The 19708-nt window shown below is 57.4% G+C and overlaps 1 pseudogene; it reads left to right on the top strand.

Annotated features, from left to right (window-relative positions):
• The first annotated feature begins 1969 nt into the window (after positions 1-1969).
• LOC147413145 (acrosin-like) lies at positions 1970-4458 on the top strand (annotated as a pseudogene).
• The last annotated feature ends 15250 nt before the right edge of the window (positions 4459-19708 follow it).

Raw genomic sequence — 19708 nt, 5'->3', positions numbered from 1 at the left:
AGGCCTGTCTGGCTGTCCTTCCTTAATAACCTGTGAATCCAGTGAGTGAGTTCAGCCAGATTTCCTGAAAGACTTGAAATTTCAAATATACTAAATTCATAGTAGCTTCAACAACCAAAAAAAAATTGTTGGAGAAAGGAAGTAAGATCCTGTTGCTGCCTGTAGTGGAAAAAAAGAGCTCTTTCTAGTTGTTGTCTCCTGGGCACTCAGGTTTTGCAGTGCCTGGGAGCAGTCATGTCTCTGCCTCCCCAGAGAATCACAGCATTTGTTGTGCCTCTGGCACTCCTGATCTCATGCTGAACGGAAGTTTCTGAGGTTTTGGGCTTTTCCAGCTGAAGGAAGGGAATAGAATTACTAACAACATCCCTGCCTTGCCACCAGGAAACTATAGCTTATAAGTTTCAGGAACTACGTGGAACAGATTTGTGCTTGTTTCCTGGGTCTGATTTCCCGCAGCACGTTCGTACTCTTGACAGGAGCCACGAAGGAGCAGTCTTTTAAGACCGGTCCAGAAACAGCAACAAGCCCCAAACCTGTTGAACTGAAATGTGAAAAGGTAAAAGGAAAATACTTTGCTTCAAGTGTGTTGGGTGAAATCATGATTATCCTAAAAAAAACCAAACCAAACAAAACAAAGGAAAAAAAAAAACCAACAAAGAAAAAAGTGTTATGCTTTCTAAAACAAAAAATAGAAACTAAATCCCTTAGCTTAGAGATTTACAAGGATCTTTCCCTCAAAACCATGTTTTTACTGACTGATTTGTTCTTGCCTAAATCCCATCTCTTAGTTATTGGCTCTATCTGACATAGGGGAAACTTCCAGCAGCTTCGTACAGAAGCCACCCCTGTAGCCCCTCAGCTACCAAAACCTTGCCACGCAGACCCGTTACAGTGCCTTCTGTCTGTCCACCCAAGCCAGGATGACGGCAGGAAGCTCCCGCACCTTTCACGAGCTTGGAGGCTGCCGTTCTTCAAGCCGCTGCTGTCTCCCCTCCAGGGACCCGGCCCTGCTCAGCAAATGCCACGCACGGTGGCTGGCTGCTGCTGTGCTCCCGTGACTGCCCTGCGCTCCAGCACGTGAGCAAGGCAAGGCTCCGCCATACAGCTGCAGAAGGCGGACTGGTGAGATGAGGCTGGTGCAGGGCTTCCCAAAGCCGTGGAGAACGACATGTGCGGCTGAGAGCAGGAGCATTCTTCTCTGTCTGGAGCTTCAGCTTGCACGTCCTGGGCCGCACGAACCGGGCGCCCCATCGCCCTTGCCAGGGTTGGCTCGGAAGGGCGACAGACCTCCTAGACAGCGAGGACAGGAAGCCTGCCAGAGGGTGTTGCTGTGGATGCCCTAGCCAGCGTGGACTGTGCTGCATCTGTGTTTCACTGGGCTTTGTGCAGGGAAGTTGGCCCTGCTTGGTGTGGGGGATGCTTGACTTGTTTGGCTGCACATCGCTGCTTGCCTGCTGCGGCGATGACCGGACTGGCTCTTCAACACCCAACAAGTGCGTCCTGCCCAGAGCAGTTATGTTCTCTGGTGTGTGGTTTTTGGGAAGGACCTGGAGGCAAACAGCTGTGGAGAGCAGGGTGGCAGTGAACTTCCCAAAGAGGCCGTGCTGCCACGCTTGCTCTTTTCCTGCTGGCTGTGAGCAGGCAGCGCTCGGAGGCAGGCGCTACTGCCTGCCACGGGGCCTGCATGCCCTCATCCTGCAGGCAGAGTGTTCAGCAGGGGTCCGTCAGGGGATCCGATCCCAGCTTCTGCCTCCCCTCCTGCTTGGAAACCCCCCGTATTGCTGACACCCCCACCTCCACCCCCCCTTGAGAGGCCACCGTGCCCCACGCCCAGAAACGGCGGCTCTGTGACATCAACCCCAGGGCCAAGGCCATCAGAGGCAGCGAGACTGCTGCGGGCAGTACGTCAGCGGCTGCGCTGGAGGCAACAAGACCTCGTTCTTGCAGCTGACACGTGCCGCCAACAGCGATGAAATTGCTCGCCCTCCTCGTCCTGCTGGCCGTGTGCCGGCCTGTGCACGGCATGTGGGACAGCTGTGGGTAAGTGGGCCGAGGCTCTGGGAGGGAGCTCGGGCAGCCCTTGACGGGCTTCACTGGAGGGGGCCCGCGTGTGCCCTGTGGCCACCCCGCTTCCCAAACCCCTGTGGGAGCCTCAGCTCCTTGCCAGCACCCAGGCTGCTGGCACAACCCGTCCATGGGGCTGAAGCGGACAGAGGGCTGGAGGCACAGCCACGGGGTTCCCTGGCCCTGCCATCCGTGCAGCCCCTCGGGGGGAGGGAAGACGGCTGACCTTCAGCCTCAACAGCAGCACAGCCGTCCAGCAGCACACTCATGAGTTTCTTCTTACAGCGGGACCTGCGGGCTCCGGCCCATGGCAGCTCCCTCCGGCACGTCGCGCGTGGTGGGTGGCACGGGTGCCCAGCCAGGGGCCTGGCCCTGGATCGTCAGCATCCAGAACCCCTGGAAAGTGGGCACGGGCCACGTGTGCGGAGGGTCCCTCATCAGCCCGCAGTGGGTCCTCACAGCAGCCCACTGCTTCGTCGGGGCCAGGTAAGGAGGACCAGGGAAGGGGGCTATCCCCACAGCACCAGCAGGCGCCGTGTCCGCAGCCCCACGAGCTCCTGCCATCCCGGTGCCTTGCAGTACGCCCAGTGCCAGGGCACTGGTGAGCCCAGCTGAGAGACTGCTCCGCAGAAGGCTGGGCTCGCGCCACCGCTTCCTAGCAGCCTCCAGCTCCACGTTCCTGGTGCCCAAGGCGTGCTAGGGCAGTGGCACCCTCCGCAGCGCTGCTTTCCTCCCTGCCTTGGGAAGCAGAAGGCAGGGAACCGCGGGGCTGCTGCAGCACGTGGCTCTGCTCCCTCTCACCTCTCCATCTGCCTTCCAGGCACGTCACCATGTGGCGCGTGGTGATCGGGGCCACCCACTTGGCTCAGCCGGGCCCTGAGACCCAAGTGCGCAACATTCAGCGGCTGGTGGTTCACGAACACTACCGTAACGGCACGGAGAGGAACGACATCGCCTTGCTGGAACTGGACCAGCCTGTCCAGTGCGGCTACTACGTACAGCTGGCCTGCGTGCCCGACGCCTCGCTGAGAGTGTCAGAGCTGACAAACTGCTACGTCAGCGGGTGGGGTGCCACCACGGCAAGATGTGAGTTCCCAAACAGTGCTCGTGTCCCGAGGGCAAGCTCGGCACGCTGGGGAGGCGGGCTGGGCTTATGGCAGCAGTGGCGGCGAAAGCCAGAGTCGGGCTGTGGGGACGTACGGCCACGGAGAGGGGGGCCCGAGCCGTTAGCCAAGGCGAGACGGAAGGGCAAGCCCGGCACAAGGCCTCTGCAGGGGCAAAGGCGGGCCCTAGGGAAGGACTTCGCCCACACAGGGGAGGAGAACTGGGAACAGAAGGGCTGCTGGCTGCTAACTCCTTCCTGTGCTCACAGCTGGAGGATCGACCGCTGTCCTGCAGGAGGCCCAGGTCCCCCTCATCGATGTCAAGGTCTGCAACAGCAGCCGCTGGTACAGAGGGGCCATCCACCCCCACAACGTGTGTGCCGGCTATCCGCAGGGCGGCATCGACACCTGCCAGGTAGGAGCGTGCTCCGCGCCAGCCCCCAGCAGCACAGGCAGCCCTGTCGCCAGCGCCCAAACGTCCGCCGGCGCGTGTTGCGCCTGGCGAGTCGCCCTCCTGCCGCTGGGTCCCCACCGCTGTCGGGGCTCGCCTCCCCTTCCCCGTCTGCAGGCCCTTGCCCAGCACCTCTCTTGTCCCAGAGCCCCATCACTCTGCCCAGAAAGGCCACCCAGTGCTCTTGCCCCAGCCCAGAGCTCCGCATCCCAGTCCTGGCACATCCCCCTTCCACACCTCCAGGATCCACTGGGGCAGAGAGGAGAGTGCCCGACCTTGCAGGCCTGCCAGCCCCTCCCGGACAAGGTCCTGCAGGCTCCAGCACCTGAGCAGAGCCTTTCTGGGCAGTGGGTACAGCTCTGGCAGGTGCTGGGAGAGAGAAGGGGCCAGCCACAGTGCTGCCGGGGCCACCCAACAACACCAGAACCCTCTCTCTCTCCTCCGCTCCGCTGCAGGGGGACAGCGGTGGTCCTCTCGTCTGCCAAGACAAGCACGCTGCCTACTTCTGGCTCGTGGGGGTGACCAGCTGGGGGAAAGGCTGCGCCAGAGCCAAGCGGCCCGGAGTCTACACCTCCACGCAGCACTTCTACGACTGGATTCTGGTACAGATGGGACTGCGCCCAGCAGGAACGGCTGCTCCAACGCCACAGCCAGTCTTCACCTCAACCCCCGTGCAGAGGCCAAGGCCGATCCCAACCCAGTCGGGCAGGTTTAGGCCCTGTCAGTTTCCACGGCAGAAGCTGCTGGAATTCTTTAACCTGCTGCAGGAGCTCCTGCAGGTCCTAAGGGGGATAAAGGCTTGAGCAGCAGGAGGAACAGGAGCCAGTGCAGGCTGCAGGGTAGCACCACCCGTTCCTCCTGGGGCAAAGCCTGCTGAGATCCAAAGGCAGCCGCAGTGCCAGAGGCCTGCTCTGTCCTGCCCACGCTCCTCTCCAGGCACACACTTGCTGCGCTCGACTTAGTTCTTGAAATAAAGTCACCAGTTGTCACAGCTGACCACGCTTCAGTCCAGTTCAGTCTCCTGTGCAAGGCAAGGACTTCCACGGCAGGCCCTTGCGGCAGGAGGCTGCGGGCAGACAAGTTGGGCACAAAGGGGAAGCATCACACCGAAGGGCTGAAACGGTGCCTGGGCAGAGGAGAGGGTGCTGGGAGCCCCCATGGGATGGAGAAGACGGGTCACCGAGGCTCGCAAGAGGACAAGAGACAAAGACGTGCCACGCAGACAGCTGTGGGGGCACGCGTTAAGGCACACAAGCCCATGCTTAGGGCCTGGCTGGGGTGGTATGACCTTGGTTAGATGGCAGGTGCCCACCAAAGCCACTATCACTCTCCCCCTCCTCAGCTGGGCAGGGGAGAGAAAAATAGAACCACAGGTTTGTGGGTTGAGATCAGGACAGGGAGATCACTCGGCATTTACCCTCATGGGCAAAACAGACTTGACATGGGAGAACAAATGTCATTTATTACCAATTAACTCAGAGAGAAGCACTGAGAAATAAAACCAAATCTTAAAACACCTTCCCCCGACCCCTCTCTTCTTTCCGGGGCTTAACTTTGATCCCGATTTCTCTCCCTCCTCCCCCCCAGCGGCACGGGGCAGGAGGGAACAGGGAATGGGGGTTGTGGTCAGTTCATCACTGTTGTTCCTGCTGCTCCTTCCTCCTCAGAGGGAGGACTCCTTACACACTTCCCCTGCTCCAGTGTGGGGTCTTCTCTCATGGCAGACAGTCCTCCATGACTTCTCCAGCGTGAGTCCTTCCCAGGGGCTACAGTTCTCCATGAACTGCTCCAACGTGGGTCTCCTCCATGGGGTGCAGTCCTTCAGGAACCGACTGCTCCAGCGTGAGCCCCCTCACGGGGTCACCAGCAGCAAACCTGCTCCAGCGTGGGCTTCTCTCTCTCCACGGGCTACAGGTCCTGCCAGGAGCCTGCTCTGGTGCAGGCTTCCCACGGGTCACAGCCTCCTTCAGGCACCCGCCTACTCCGGCGTGGGGGCCCTCCACGGGGTGTAGGCAGTCCTCTGCTCCACCGCCCATGGGCTGCAGGGGGACAGCCTGCCTCACCGTGGTCTTCACCACAGGCCGCAGGGGAATCGCTGCTCCGGCGCCTGCAGCATCTCCTCCCCCTCTTTCTGCACTGACCTTGGTGCCTGCAGGGCTTTTCCTCTCCCATATTCTCACTCCTCTCTCTCGCTGCGATTGCTGCTGCCCAGTAACTTTTTCCTCTCTTAAACACACTCTCCCTGAGGCGCTGCCACCGTCGCTGATGGGCTCGGCCTTGGCCAGCAGTGGGTCCGTCTTGGAGCCAGTGGCACTGGCTGTATCGGACACAGGGGAAGCTTCCAGCAGCTTCTCACAGAAGCCACCCCTGTAACCCCCTCACTACCAAAACCTTGCCCCGCAAACCCAGGACACTGGCGTAAGCCTTAGCTCACGGAACAGACCGTGGGAAACTCCTGAGCGTGGCGAGAGAACTGGGTGCCCGTAGCAAAGCGGGTGAGAAGCTGACGGAGTTACAGTGCCATGAGGAAGAGCTGGATTTCCCGGGTAATTCAGGGGATGGATGGGTGAGGCGGCCACACTGCACAGACGACTGACGGAAGGGTTGGGGTCGTTTTGGGGAGAGGAGTCTGGCAGGGCCAGCAGTAACCAGGAGACTGTAACAGTGATGCCGTGGAAGTCCAAGGGGACGGAGCCAACAGCTCCTGAAACACCAAACCTGTTCAGGGATGGGGCAAACCTGGGAGCAAGGGGGAAAAATAACCGGGGGGGTAGGGGCCCTGTTTGGGAGGAGACAAGGGTGGAGCAAGGGCGGGGGGGTCAAGGGAGATGAGGGGGATGTATAAGCCTGGAGAATGGAGGGAAGGGGGGATGGAGGAGCCAGTCCCGCCCAAGCAGACTGCGGGTCGGTTCGCTTGTTTGCTGAGCCCTGCGCCTCATCGCCACAGCGCGTCCTGCCTTCTTTGGGAGACGCTTCCAGACCCTCTGGTGTGCGGCACAAGAGGTGACGCCAGCCTCAGCGTGGGGAGTTTTGTCACCTCACTCCCAGCTGAACAAATCCAAATGTCTCAAAATCAAAACGTACCAAACATTAACCTATCAGGCCAAGAAGTGACTTGGTGTCGTTCTGTGTGTGTGCCAGCAGCCGACCTTGTCACATGCGCCCTTCCCAGGGTTCTGTCTGTTTTTACAGACCTTGAGTGCTCCGACTGACAAGTCAGACTGACGTTGATTTAAGAAAAGCGGTAACTGCAGTTTCCCTTCTTTCCCTATTTCACGTGCGGTTCACATTAACTTCTAAAGGCCAAAAAACCAGTGTAAACATTAGGGACCGGTTTTTATTTGTCAGCTTCAGACCTTAAAAATGAGGCTTTGGGCCTTAAAATGAGCATTTGGACCATCAAACAAGGGGTTGGATCCTAAAAATGAGGCTTTGGGCCCTGAATAACAGCATTTGGGCTCTGTCATCAGTTTTGGACCTTAAATTTGAGACTTTGGACCCTAGAAATTAGAAGTTGGACCCTAAAGATGCAGGTTTGGAAACTAAAGATGAGGCTTTCTACTCGAAAGAGGGATTAAAACCCTAAAGCTGAGTCACTGGAGCCTAAATGCAGCTATGAGCCCTGAAAGGGAAGGTTTAGACTCTAAAAAGGAGGCTTTTACCCCTAGAAATGAGGCTTTGGAGACTAAAAATGAGGCTTTGGGCACTGAACCAGGGGGTTTGGACTCTCCAGGTGACGCTAAAGATGCCTGGCAGGATCCTCAAAATGAGGCTTTGGAGCCTGAAAGTGAGACTGCAAAGTAAACCTGACCCTTTTGGTCCTAAAAATGAGGCCCCCGGAAGCTGCCGGGGCCGAAGGAGGTCAGAGTCCCTGTGGCCCGCAGTACATCCGGGGCAGGGCTGGAGCTGCCCAACAGAACCGCTCCGCCAAAGCCACCCGCTGTGTCCCCATCACCCAGACTGCCCCTCACAGCCACCCCCATGGCCACAGCTCTGCCCGATGGTGCAGCATGGAGGCCCAAGCAGCCGCTCTCCTTCCCGCAGCTGCCTCCTGTGCCCAGAGCAGCTCAAGGCTTCTGCAGCACCAGCAGGGCAAGTGCGGCCAAAGCGGAGCTGCCCCGGCAGAGCTCCTGCGAGCGCAAGCAGCCACCTGTGTCACCCAAGGTGCTGCTGGAGCCCGGCCGCTGCCAGGAGCCGGGGGGCAGTGGGGACAACACCGGGACCCTCAAGAGGGTCTCTCGCGACAGCGGTGCTCCCAGGCCAGCGCAGGGCGCAGTGGGGAAGCTGGCCAAGGTGTCCCAGAAGGCCAAGAGCAGACCTGGCAGCTCCTGCAGCTCTCGGGAAACAGGCTGAGGCACAGACCTCCCTGCTGGCCCTGGCGGCAATCCCACTGCTCTCAAAAACACCAAGCCGGCAAAACAGAAATCCCGCCTGTTGGCCAGCACCATGTCACCGCCACCGGCGAAGAAGCTGGCGCTCTCTGTGTCGTGGCTAAACCCCAGCCAACAGCTGAAATGGACGCAGACACTCGCTCACTCCTCCCCCGTCCCCCTGGGATGGGGAGGAGAATCGAAAAAAAAGTAAAACTTGTCATTGAGGTAAGAACAGTTTAATAAATAAGTAAAATAAAATAAAATCATGACGATAATAATGAAAAAGTTACTCACATTAATAATAGTAACTGTAATTAAATGGAATATAGCAAAGAGAGAGAGAAACAAAACTCAAGAAAAGACAAGTGATGCACAGTGCAGTTGCCCACCACCTGCTGACCAATTCCAGAGCAGTGATCCCCCCTCTTGGCCAAATCCCCCCAGTTTCTCTGCTGACTGTGACGTTCTATGACCCTTTCACCAGTTTGGGTCAGCTGTCCTGGCCGTGTTCCCTCCCAGCTTCTTCTGCGCCTGCTTGCTCAAAGAGCAGGGGAAACAGAAAAATCCTTGACTTAGGATAAGCCCTCGAACTCTCCTGGTTTTGCAGAACACGGTCTGCCAAGGCCACAGCACAGCGGGAGTCTGGCGGTGAGGTTTTTGCTGATGTGACAGTGCTGACGCCAGTGTCTGCCCCACAATATGCAGCCCCTCTCCAGCCATCTGCCTCAGCAGAGAGCAAATCCTGGGGGGAGCAGCTGGCAGCAGAGATGCAGGCTCCCCCAACTCCTGCCAGGGCTTGGGGACATGCTCCCACCCTCTTCCCACCGTCTCATGAGCACGGCGGTGAGACTGAACTCATCCCTAGGCCGGACCTGACCAACCTCCAGGTTCACTCTAGAGTGGCAGTACCTCAAAATTCTTGGATGGAGCACCTGCTACGTACGTTCACCCATGGGGATTCACTAAATCCAAGCCTACTGGTGAAGCCATTACTCACAGGGGTTGTTCCATGTCGCGGCCATTGCTCGTCTCGGGAACAGAGAGGAAAGGTCTAGATGACAAAAGCTGTCAGGACGCACTCCAGAAACGGAAGACCAGTGCTAGAAGATCCCCATCACCTAATCGCATAGAAATACTTCCGGCTTAATTAAATCATTATTGAAAATACAGCACACAGAATAGCATCCACCAGCAAAACACTTTCAGTCGTAGTTTTAGCTGCTGCAGAGCTGCAGGCTGATGACCTTACATTCACTGTCATAGGACCAAAAAAACCCACAAGTGGCAAACAGGAACTCATACCTACCTAGCTTTATATGTAGAAGAGCTCAGCCTACAGCTCTGGAGGTATAGACCAGCCTAGACTTAGATCCTGAGTCTACCTACTCGATGACCTGTCCACAAAGTCAAATCGTAATTACCTTTGAAAGAGGAGGGAACTGGGAGGGGAAGGGGGAAGAAAAAAAATTTGCTGGGAAGAAAACGGAAGTATAGGCACACAATTAAAAGAGGAAGGAGCCGAGGTATCCTGAAGGCCAGCTCAGCCCAACTCACTTTTGCTGGTGAAAAGCTGTGCAGCTTGGAAGGAAAAAAGCACACTTTGGTGCTGGGATGCACACAAATGCCTGAGTTCAGACATGAAACAGCAGAAAAACCTGGACACGGCTGCTTTTCACTTTCTTCCTATCTGCATGCATCTTTGACTTCTACATTTGCCTGAAGTCCTCCCAGACTTACAGGGATGTGGCCTCTGTCCAGTTCATGTGCTATGAGGAGAAACAGGTTTTGACCATGAAGGAGGCAGCAAATAACTGCGCCTGCAGAAGGAAAGGAGCAGCCACCCCTCAGCTTCGGAGAAGCCCAAAGCTGCCCAGCGCCCCAGCAGCCCCTGGCACCCCGGCCTTTCCTTGGCTCTGAAACCCTGTGGGGCCTGCCAGTGCCGGGGAGCCCCAGGGACAGGAGCCAAGGACGGTGGCCAGCCCTGTGGGGAGAGTGAGGGGGGCTCCGTCCTTTCTTCTGGCCACGGGAGGCTGCCCTAGGCCATGCCAGGACAGGGCGTCCCTCCTCCCCATGGCCCGGGGGAAGGCGAGGCCTGAGGAAGGCCCCGGGCGCTGGGCTCAGCACGGGCAGTGTGACGGGGCAGGGCCTGGCCGATGCCAGCGGCTGCCGTCACACAGCTCCTGCTGCCTGGGGCTGTGGCTGGAGCACAGACAGAGCCGCCTTTTGGGAAAGACTCGACAACCCAGAGCAAGCCCAGGGCAGCTCCGCTCCTGTCCCCCTCCCTCCCTGAGCAGGCCCAGGCCCCCGAGCGGACCGAGGGCGGGCAGAGCTGTGCCCCTTCCCTGCGCTGCCGCGGGCTCCGCTCCAGGGAAATGGCCCTTCCTGAAGGCTGCCTCCGCAGGCCCCACGTCCTGGCTGGCTGAGGAGCTGCTGAGGTGAGGAGAGGCCTGGGGGCGAGAAGGGGCAGAGGCCGAGGGGCCTGAAGAGAAATGGAGGAGAGACAGGCCGGGGGCAGCTGGGGACAGGGACAGGGACAGGACCAGGACTAGGGGTGCTGCAGGAGCAGGTAAATCCCAGCGTGGATGGGCCTGGGGGGAGGGACCCGGAGACTGCAGGGCCCACAGGCCCCACCAGGGCCCAGTTTACCAGCTTTGGGCCCGTGTGCTCAGCCCCAGGGACAGCCCCACAACCAGGGTCAGAGCGGCTCCTGCTGCTGCCCCCAGGGTCACCAGCCCCCTGCCAGCCCTGAGCCAGCCTGCAGGTGTCTGAGCCGGGGTGAGGTGGAGGAGCCTGGAAAACAATTCATCAATGAGGCGAGGGAAGAAGGTGTAGTGGGTGTGGCACCTGGGGTTCACTGACCCCCTCAGTTTCGTGTCTGGATCAGTGCTGGACTTGGGCACGAACAACTCCAGTTCAGAGCAGGATCCTTGTTACTCATCTGGCTGCCAGGCTGTTTCTGCCCTCTCCTCCCTGCTACAACCTGAGCGCATGAGTACTCTCCTTGCTTCTGCCCTGCTGCTTTGGGACCTCGGGGGTGAAAAGGAGAGAGGGACTCGTGTAGTCACGGGGTCTCTTGGGGTGTCCTGGGTTTGCTTTGCTGCTCACTTCTGTGCTGTTTCCTGGGCTGTTCACCGTGTGGGTGCCTAGAGAGGCAAATGAGGCCCTGAACTAAGTTTCCGCTTCAGGGTTTCCTCCTACAATAAAACACGCTTCCATTTTCTCATTGGTAACAGCCTGAAAAATCGACACCGAAGCAGCACGTGCCTCTTGTGACAACAGGTGACAAGAGATGGTTGTGTTCAGTTAATCCTTAGTAGCTTTGGGTGTAGGAAAACAGTAATGTTACTGTGTGGGCACCATGTATGTGGATGTCTGGTTTTCTGCATATTTGTAACTGATCTTGTTTCTTTTAGACATGAAAACCTTGATATGTACTGCCAAGGTCAGAACAAAATGCGCAGAACTGATAAAGCCAGAGGTGCCGATTAAGGAGGGTGTGTAGGTTAGCACTAGTTTTGAATTTTCTCGTTCTAGTTAAAAGCCTTGCCTTAAACGATTGAAACGAGCTGAACCATTGGGTATTTATCATCCTTGCGCAATTCTGTATTGCTTCAGACTTTACCAGCCATACTCATGGACTCTGGGCCTGTCCTGTAGTGAGCTCAGAACAGAAATTCAGGAAAAAAAATGTGTGATTTTCCAAAATTGTTATGAGATGGAAGGCAACCGCTGGCTGCACACAGGTGGGAGTACACAGAAATAGGCAGCGTCACTCAGAATGAGGAAGAGCGGTGTGGGGACAGCCGCAGTGTGACAGTTGTGGTGGCCGTGAGCAGCACAGCACAGGTTTTTCAGGCAGCAAGGCTGGCTGGCAGGGTGGGTGAACAGCTCCTCCCGAGCACGGAGATGGGCATGGGAGAAGCCAGGGCTGTTCCGTCCGTGTGTAGCGGGGAACGGTCGGAGGAAGCTGCTCTCAGGGCCTGTGACCAGGAGCTGTCGTCTTGGTACTCCCGGAGGGTGATGGTTCCCAGGGAGCAGAGCTGCCGGGCAGGGGCTCCAGCTCGCAGTGTGCCACGGGGTGAAGAACTTCCTCTCCCAGCATGTGCGGGGTTGTTGTAGAAGGGTCTGGGGAGCTCCTGCTGCCGACTGACCGGGTTCAGACTGGACTGGTGTGGGGCTATGTTTTGGATTTGCGCTGGAAAGTGTGTCAATAATAATACAGGGATCTTTTAGTTACGGCTGCTGAGCAGAGCTGTGATGGGTTTGCGGGGCAAGGTTTTGGTAGTGGGGGGCTGCAGGGGTGACTTCCGTGAGAAGCTGCTAGAAGCTTCCCCCGTGGCCAAGGCTGAACCCCTAAATGACAGCGGTAGCGCCTCGGGGAGAATGTCTTTAAGAGGAGAAAAAGTTGCTGGGCAGCAGCAATTGCAGCGAGAGGGAGGTGTGAGAAGATGTGAGAGAAACTTTTCTGCATCCACCAAGGTCAGTGAAGCAGGAGGGGGAGGAGGTGCTGGGGTGCTCCAGGTGCCCGAGCAGAGATTCCCCCGCAGCCCTTGGTGAAGACCACAGTGAGGCAGGCCATCCCCCCGCAGCAGAAGGCAATGACTGCAACAGCACAGGGCCTTTATCAAGAGAGGGTGGTTGACGTTGTCAGTATCTCATTCCTGTGAGGGTGCCACTCCCCCGCCCGCTGCCCAAATGACTGCAGGCGGAGAGAGGCGCTGCCAAGCAAACATCCAACTCTTTAATGGATTGGGAAAGAACGAGGGATCTGGGAGAGGGCTGGGGATGGGGCAGGTGGGGTCAGGTCTCCTATTCCAGATCGTCTCTGCACGTGGGTGGGGGGCAGATTGGTGCAGGACCCGTGTGGCGTGAGTAGCCGTACTCGTCGGATATCTCCATGACGATGCGCCTCTGCAGAAAGAACTGCGCCCGGCCCTGTGCCATCTGCAGGGCCGCCCGCTCCCGCTCCTCCTGGGCCAGCTCCCGCTCGGGCTGCTGCTCAGGTGTGAGGGGCACCGACGCCTCCTGCTCCTCCAGCGGGGTAGGCGTAGCCACAAGGGTCCCCCCAGGGACAGTATGGAGCTGCGGGAGGGCGCAGCAGCTGTGGCGGCTTCCGTGGGTTTTGCCCCTCCACGGGTGACAGGCGCGGCCGGCTGGGCTGCATGTGTTTGGCAGCCTCCCGGGTGCGCTCCTTGCCACTCGATGCCACCACTGGTGCCGTCTCCTTCTTGCCATCAGCTGGGGGCTTGGAGGCAGCTGGCCGCATGCTGGGGCATCTTGGGGCCACCAGAAGGGGCTGGGGGACCCGGGGGGGCACCTGGGGGCTGGTCTGGGGCTCCAGACGGCGCAGTTGACGCTCCACCCCCACCGGTTTCACTCTTTGCCCCAGTGGGCGGAAAATCCGGATGGCATCCATCAAGCGCGCCTTCAGCTCAGTGCGGGGCGTCCTCGGCTCCCCCGGCGCTTTCTCCTTCTTGATCAGCGGTGGGTGAGAAGGGCATGGGGCGCTTTGTCCCCAGGTGTCCCCAGGGCTTTTGGGTCGCTTGGGCCCCAAGGTGGGCACAGTGGTGTCCTCAGATGCCCTGTGCTTGATGCCACCCGCTTGTCGCCTGCTGCTGCCCGCCTGCTGCTTGCTGCTGCCCACCGCCGCGCCGCCCCTGCCTGGCTGCCCCTCGCACAGGGCTTTGGACTCTTTGTCCACCTGGCACGTCGCCGCCTTCTTCTTCTTCTTCTTGGGTGGGTCGTCGTCCTGCGGGGAGCTCTCTTGCGTCTCGGACGCGTCGGCCGGTGCAGGGCGCTTGGCCTGCTTGCTGCCTGCCTCTCCCGCTCTGGGCAGTGCCTGGCCGGAGACGACAGCCGGCATCAGCGGCAAGCGGCTCACAACCTCCTGGGGCTGCCGCTGCGGCACCTTCTCCAGCTGCTGGGCCGTGCAGAGCGGATCACGCTGGGGGGCTGCTGTGGGGCTGGTCAGCAGCGGGAAGCGCAGGGAGAAGGGGTCGGTGTCCCCCAGCATCACCTCCGCCAGGCTCTCCTTGCAGCAGCTGCCCTCCACCACGTACTCAGAGAGGTCGGGGAGCTCCTGGAGGAAGGCGGTCCAGCCAGGGCTGTCAGAGATGTCGGAGGCAGTGTCAAGCCAGGCCAGCATTTGGTTGTCGGTGGTGTCCTCTGCCTGCTCAGGAAAGGCCATGGAGAAGGCGGATGGCCACTGCTGGGGCAGGTGCACGGGCTTCCCTGGAGCTGGCCCTGCAGCTGAGAAACTCCAGGCGCCTCCTCCAGCCTCCAGGCTTCCTCCCTCCAAGCAATTCCAGGGGCTCCTCCTGGGCTTCCTCTGAGATGTCTTGGGGCTGCCCCGAGCCAGCTCTGTCCCGAGGGCGAAGCTGGGCAGTCTGGCAGCAGGACACGGGGGGGACGCTCCTTTTATCCTGCCCCGCAGCATTGTGACTGCTGCGTTGCCGGGTGTGGGCACTGTGACATGGGGCCCCCCTGCGCAGCCCCGCCTGCCGCAGCCCTGCCCGCTGCCCCTCTGCCCAGCATCCTTCGGAGGAAGGCCTTTGGGGGGGCTGGCCCCAAGGCAGCCCCGTGTGCCCAGGAGGCCCAGGGGGCTCTCCCTGCCCTTGGTGGCCATGCGCTGGGCACAGCTGCTGGGCGGCCCCGACGCCTCCTCTGCCCCTCGGCTCCCAGGGACAAAGCCAGTGCTGCTGCTCTTCTCTCCGGCCGGGGCAGAAACCCACCGTGTGGGCCCAGTGACCCCCCTACCCGCCGTGCCCTCTCTGCGCCAGAGCCAGCGGCCATGAGGCCGTGCAGTGGGGAGGACGGGGGACTTGATCTGGGGTAGACAAACCCTTGCCCAGAGGCGCAGCGAGGCTGGTTTCGGCAGCCGCAGCCCGAGTGGAACCGGAGCCAGAGGCTGGGCTGGACGGTGCCAACGGAGCGCCATGGAAACAGCAGAGGCTTTGGAAAAGGAGGGAGCGGGGGTTACCCTGGGGTGGTGGAGATGTTGCTCCTTTTCAGGCCCAGAACACCGGGGTCCGTGCCCAAAGCACGGTGAGGCAAATGGCGACGCTTCCCAACTGTAAAGGCAGCCCCTGGCTGCTGGGGCTGTCACATCCCCTTTTCCTCATGAAACCAAGTTGCGCAGGCAGCCATCTTTATGGGGTGAAAAACATGTTCAGCTGCAGAGCTCATTTGTGACTGTAACCTTTCCGAGATTTTTTTTTCAATTCCTAAAAGAAACTGTGAAAAACAATCTTCTGGCACACGTGTTGCCAATCGGCAGTGGGTAAGAAAAACTCCTCTACACACAGTGAGATCAGTAGAGACGTCCTTTATTAACGATGCGCACCGGGGACATGGGATCCTTCCCCAAGATGTCCGCCTGCACGTTGCAGTCAACAAATATTTATACATTAAATTCATACAGATTCAGTCTATACAATGCATATTCAATTTCATCCTCTCAATGATTGGTTCTTCTTCTCTCGCTTCTGATGCAAATTAGCACGCAGCCTCTGTCGTAGTCTTCTGTTGTTCCCTTGTGAGTAGGGGGTATAATTTGGGTAGGTGGTCCGTGAGTCGGAGGTCTCAACCACTCCTCAAATTGACCGTGTTTGGTCAAGGAACATGTCCTTGGCTCGTAGGCTCTTGGCTTGTACCTCCTTTGGTCACGATTCAAAGATTGGAGCTCCCACCCACCACCCCTGGGCAGCGGGAACCATCATAAATCCTGTCTAGCAGACACCTTGGACTGCAACACGTTATCCTTGTTTCTAACCACTAACAGATCATTGGTTAATAAACACCTTAGGTCAGGGACTTTATGCTAGCAGCATTGGCAATACAAATTTTATTTTACATTTGATCATTTATTCCATTTGAGACTTATTTTCCCAAAATAATCATTAGTCTCTCCTACTAATATCCACTAATTCGGATTCTTGATATTCAAATCAAGACGGGAAAAGTAAGGGGATTTCCAAGCAGTATCACTGGTGCACGGCAGGTTTCAAGTTTCTCTGGTTTTTAAACTGTAACCACCTGGTGAGGTTTCTATGGTTACGAGGCTCAAAACACACACTTCTAACATCCTAAATCTGGGGATTTCTGCAGCACCATCAGCTGTGCTCTCCTGCAGGGCACTCTCAGGACCATCACACCTGGAGTGAGAACAGGACCTGCTCCAAGTTCAGTTTGTGCCAACTCTGCAAAACAAGCTGCATGACCCGCTGAGGGGATACAGGGGACATGCAGAGGGGGGTATGGGGGCTAATGTTTGAATGTGCTGTCCACTCGTCACTCATAGCCAGGAGGATGAGGGACGAGGCTACTGCCTGTCTACACATGGGAGAAGATGCTTACCTAATATTGTTGATTCATTAATTGATTTATAAAATTTCTTGAGTTTATTTTGATTCTTGTAGCTTCTGCACGGGTGTGTTTCTGGAGGTCTAAATACTTGGACTCAGTGCCTGTGAACTGGATGTGGTGAAATCTGGTATTTTCAGATCTGATGGCTGAGTTTCCTGGATTTCTGGATGGGAGTTCAAGTTGACTGTGTTTATCCTTGTGGAGGAGGGGTTGCTTGGGTTTTTGGAAAGGCATGGTGCTGGCTGTTTTTATTCCTAGCAGCCTCTGTCTGATAGGGGGCCAGATAGAAAATATACTTTATACCTGAACATATATTAATAGGGAGCTATATAGAAAATGCTAAAACTATTGAAACTTGCTTTCTCTAGAACTAACACGCATGTAAGTAAACAATTAATCAGTAACGCCTGCAAGCCACCTGAGGAGGAGGCCGGAATGCTTGAGAAAGAAGCTGATAAGGGAAACAGAAAGGACAGAAACAAGGACATAATTCATGGCTCAAAGGCGTCAAAGGCAGGAGGAGCTAAGGGCTAAGGAGGGCTCGCTAACATCCATCTCTAAACAAGAACAAAGAGGAGATAGCCAGCTGTGCACACAAGGACAGACCAGGCTGAAACCGGTCTGGGACTGCAAGCTCAGCCAAATTAGAGATTCCAGGGGAGAGGCGAGGAGTACACAGCGAGGAAGACCTATGGCCTTCATCCCTGAAGACCCCTGCCCAGAACCACCAGGAGGAACTGTGCAAGCGCCCCGAGGAGGAGCCCGAGGCGGAGATTATGGAAATGGAGTGACAGGAAGGAATGGCCTTTTTGGGGACAGGTCATGAATATGTACAGGCATTTCGAAATAGGTGATGTTTTAACTGTATAAATCCTGGACAAGCGGCCACGGTGGGTATGCCCGTGTGTGGTGGAGCGATCCCCCGTGCATCTGCGCGCAATAAACACACCTACTGTGTAACCTTGCAGGTTGTAGAGTCTTTTCCGCACGTCATGTGTCACTTTCCTTATTATCATTTAAAAAAAACCAAACCCAAACAGGACTTGCTTATTGATGATCATGAAAGGGACTTAGCCCGGCACTGGCTACGAGCTGACGTTCAGGACTGCCAGGAACTGCCCCCCCAAGCCCCTCCCAGCTGTGAGTGAGCGCAGGTCTCACTGCTGCAAGCTGGGGTGCCCCTGGGGTAACAATGCACGGGCCCAGTGAGGGCAGAGCTCGCTTGCCCTGAGGAGGAGCAGGGGGACAAGGGGAAGGAAGCCAGTGCCTTCTGCCGGGCGAGAGGGTGGCATTTCCCAGCACCCACTGCACTGGAGAGCTGGAGCAGACACTGGCAGCAGCACTGAGCTTGTAGGTACTGCAGGAGTTCAGAAGACAGGTCAGCTTCAAAGTGCCTGTGAGGTGGAAGAAGGGTCTGAGCTGAGATGTGCTGTGCTTCCTCCCCCGTTGCTGAGAAGCTCGGAGCATGAACCTGTCCTCCCGTCTCTCCTGTCCTGGCTCATGAACATAGAAGAGCGGTTGGCAGAGCAGACTTTGGGGGCTGCTAATGCTGCTGCCTCTGAACTCCGAGGGGGAGAGAAAATCAGATGAGGAGGGAAGAAGAATGGCCTGAGGCGAACTGCAGAGGAAGTCAAGCACCAAGTAAACCGACAGCCGCACTCTTAAAGCCAGCCCTCTGCTGTGTTTCACCACGGCAGGGATTCCAACAGCACAACCTTTTACCTTGAAGATTCTTTTTTCTTAGATGACTAAAATAAGGTAATCTACCTCAGCTGTTTGATGGATTTTTCACTGACAGCTGAGGATTTGAAACCCCCCTCTAAACTACAGAGCACTGAACTAATAAACTGCTGCTTGAAAGTGGAAATGGGAAAAAGATTAGAAAAGGCTCCGATCGATTAACACTGTGTTGTAGCGCGGTGCTCGACTGCCTTGAGTCACCCATGCCAAGGTGTGAGGCAATGGATGAAGGTTCACAAAGCCTGAATGCTGCCTACAGCAAGGAATCACAGAACTAATTCAGCTCTTTACAAGGTGCTTGTGCCTGAGGCAGCGACAGCCCCAGCCGAGCGCTTGCTTGGGGGGGGGGGGTCAGGAGTTTGGGGAGCACAAGGGGGACCCAGCATCCCCATGTCCTGGAGGTACCTACAAACTGGACGGAGCAGCCGCTCAGAATGGGGATTTATTCCCACCCCACGCAGCCAGCACTCCACCAGAGTGCAGTACAGCTCGGGGTCAGCTGGGAATATCACACTCCGCGGTTTGGCCCAAGAATGCCCAAGTTTCACCATCGATCCTTTCGGCACGATGACCCCACTCACAGAGGGGGAACCGGCCCACGCCCGGTGCCCCGACCCTGCAACCACTCACCGACGGGTGAGGGCTCGCTCACGGACAGAATCTGCGGGGTCTCCACTCACCTAAGGCCCCCGGGGGGTGAGGGCCCTCAGCCCCGGGCAGCGTCCTCGGGCACGTCCCAGCCCCCGGGAGAGTCCCTAGCCGCAGCCCCGCTGCTCCCCGGAGGCCCGGAGTGGCTCCCAGCACCTCTTGGTTGGGCTCCGGCTGCGCCCCCTCGGCTCGGGCTAGGGTCAGCTCTCATGAGCTGGGGCCAAGTGCCAAAACCGTGAGGTAAACGCCATGATGAGATCTTACCGGCTGAACTCCGATCGTTGTCTTTGGCAAGTCCCTGTCAATGTTGGCTCTTTGCCAGGGCGGGTGCATCTGCCACAACCCACCCATGACCACAGCCGTTACTCAACTGGTTTCCTGGGAGCGGTCGTGCAGCCACCTCTTGCCTCCAGCGTTAAAGGCGAGCGTGACCTCGGGGAGCTTTCGTGCTCGCTGTGGATCGTCATTCCTCAATTATCCTTCTGTCCAACACGGACAGAACAGGTTTCAAGGGGGTGCACTCTACCATTAACAGGTTTCAGTACTGCACGCCTACTCTGGCTTATTACAATACAAATTACAATAATCATAACTGCAGTCACCTAGTAAAATCCAAACATTCCAAAACTTTCCCCGACCCATTAGTCCCTGGTACAGCAACAACTGCCTCCCAGACTTTTACCACTTTCTTCATTTCGTTGGCCTGATCCCGAGGTGGCATCAATACATCTCGGATGTGGATGCAGCCCTATTCCACACACTCCTTCTCCTTTGGTCACACAGCATTGTGTTCCACTGAGCACCACACTCGGCTGTTGCCCTGGGAATGTTGAAACGCAGGGTAGTGCCATTCCAGTCCCCACTCCACAGTGTCATGAGCAGGTAGGAAGGAATAAGTTCATCGCTCAGGTGAAACCCACTGGCATTTTTGCCACCACATGGTCATCCAGGTCCTGGTTGTCACC

Source organism: Leptosomus discolor, unplaced genomic scaffold (genome assembly GCF_034619465.1).
Source record: "Leptosomus discolor isolate bLepDis1 unplaced genomic scaffold, bLepDis1.hap2 HAP2_SCAFFOLD_78, whole genome shotgun sequence".
Taxonomy (NCBI): Eukaryota; Metazoa; Chordata; class Aves; order Leptosomiformes; family Leptosomidae; genus Leptosomus; species Leptosomus discolor.
This window is presented reverse-complemented; position numbering and strand designations above follow the sequence as displayed.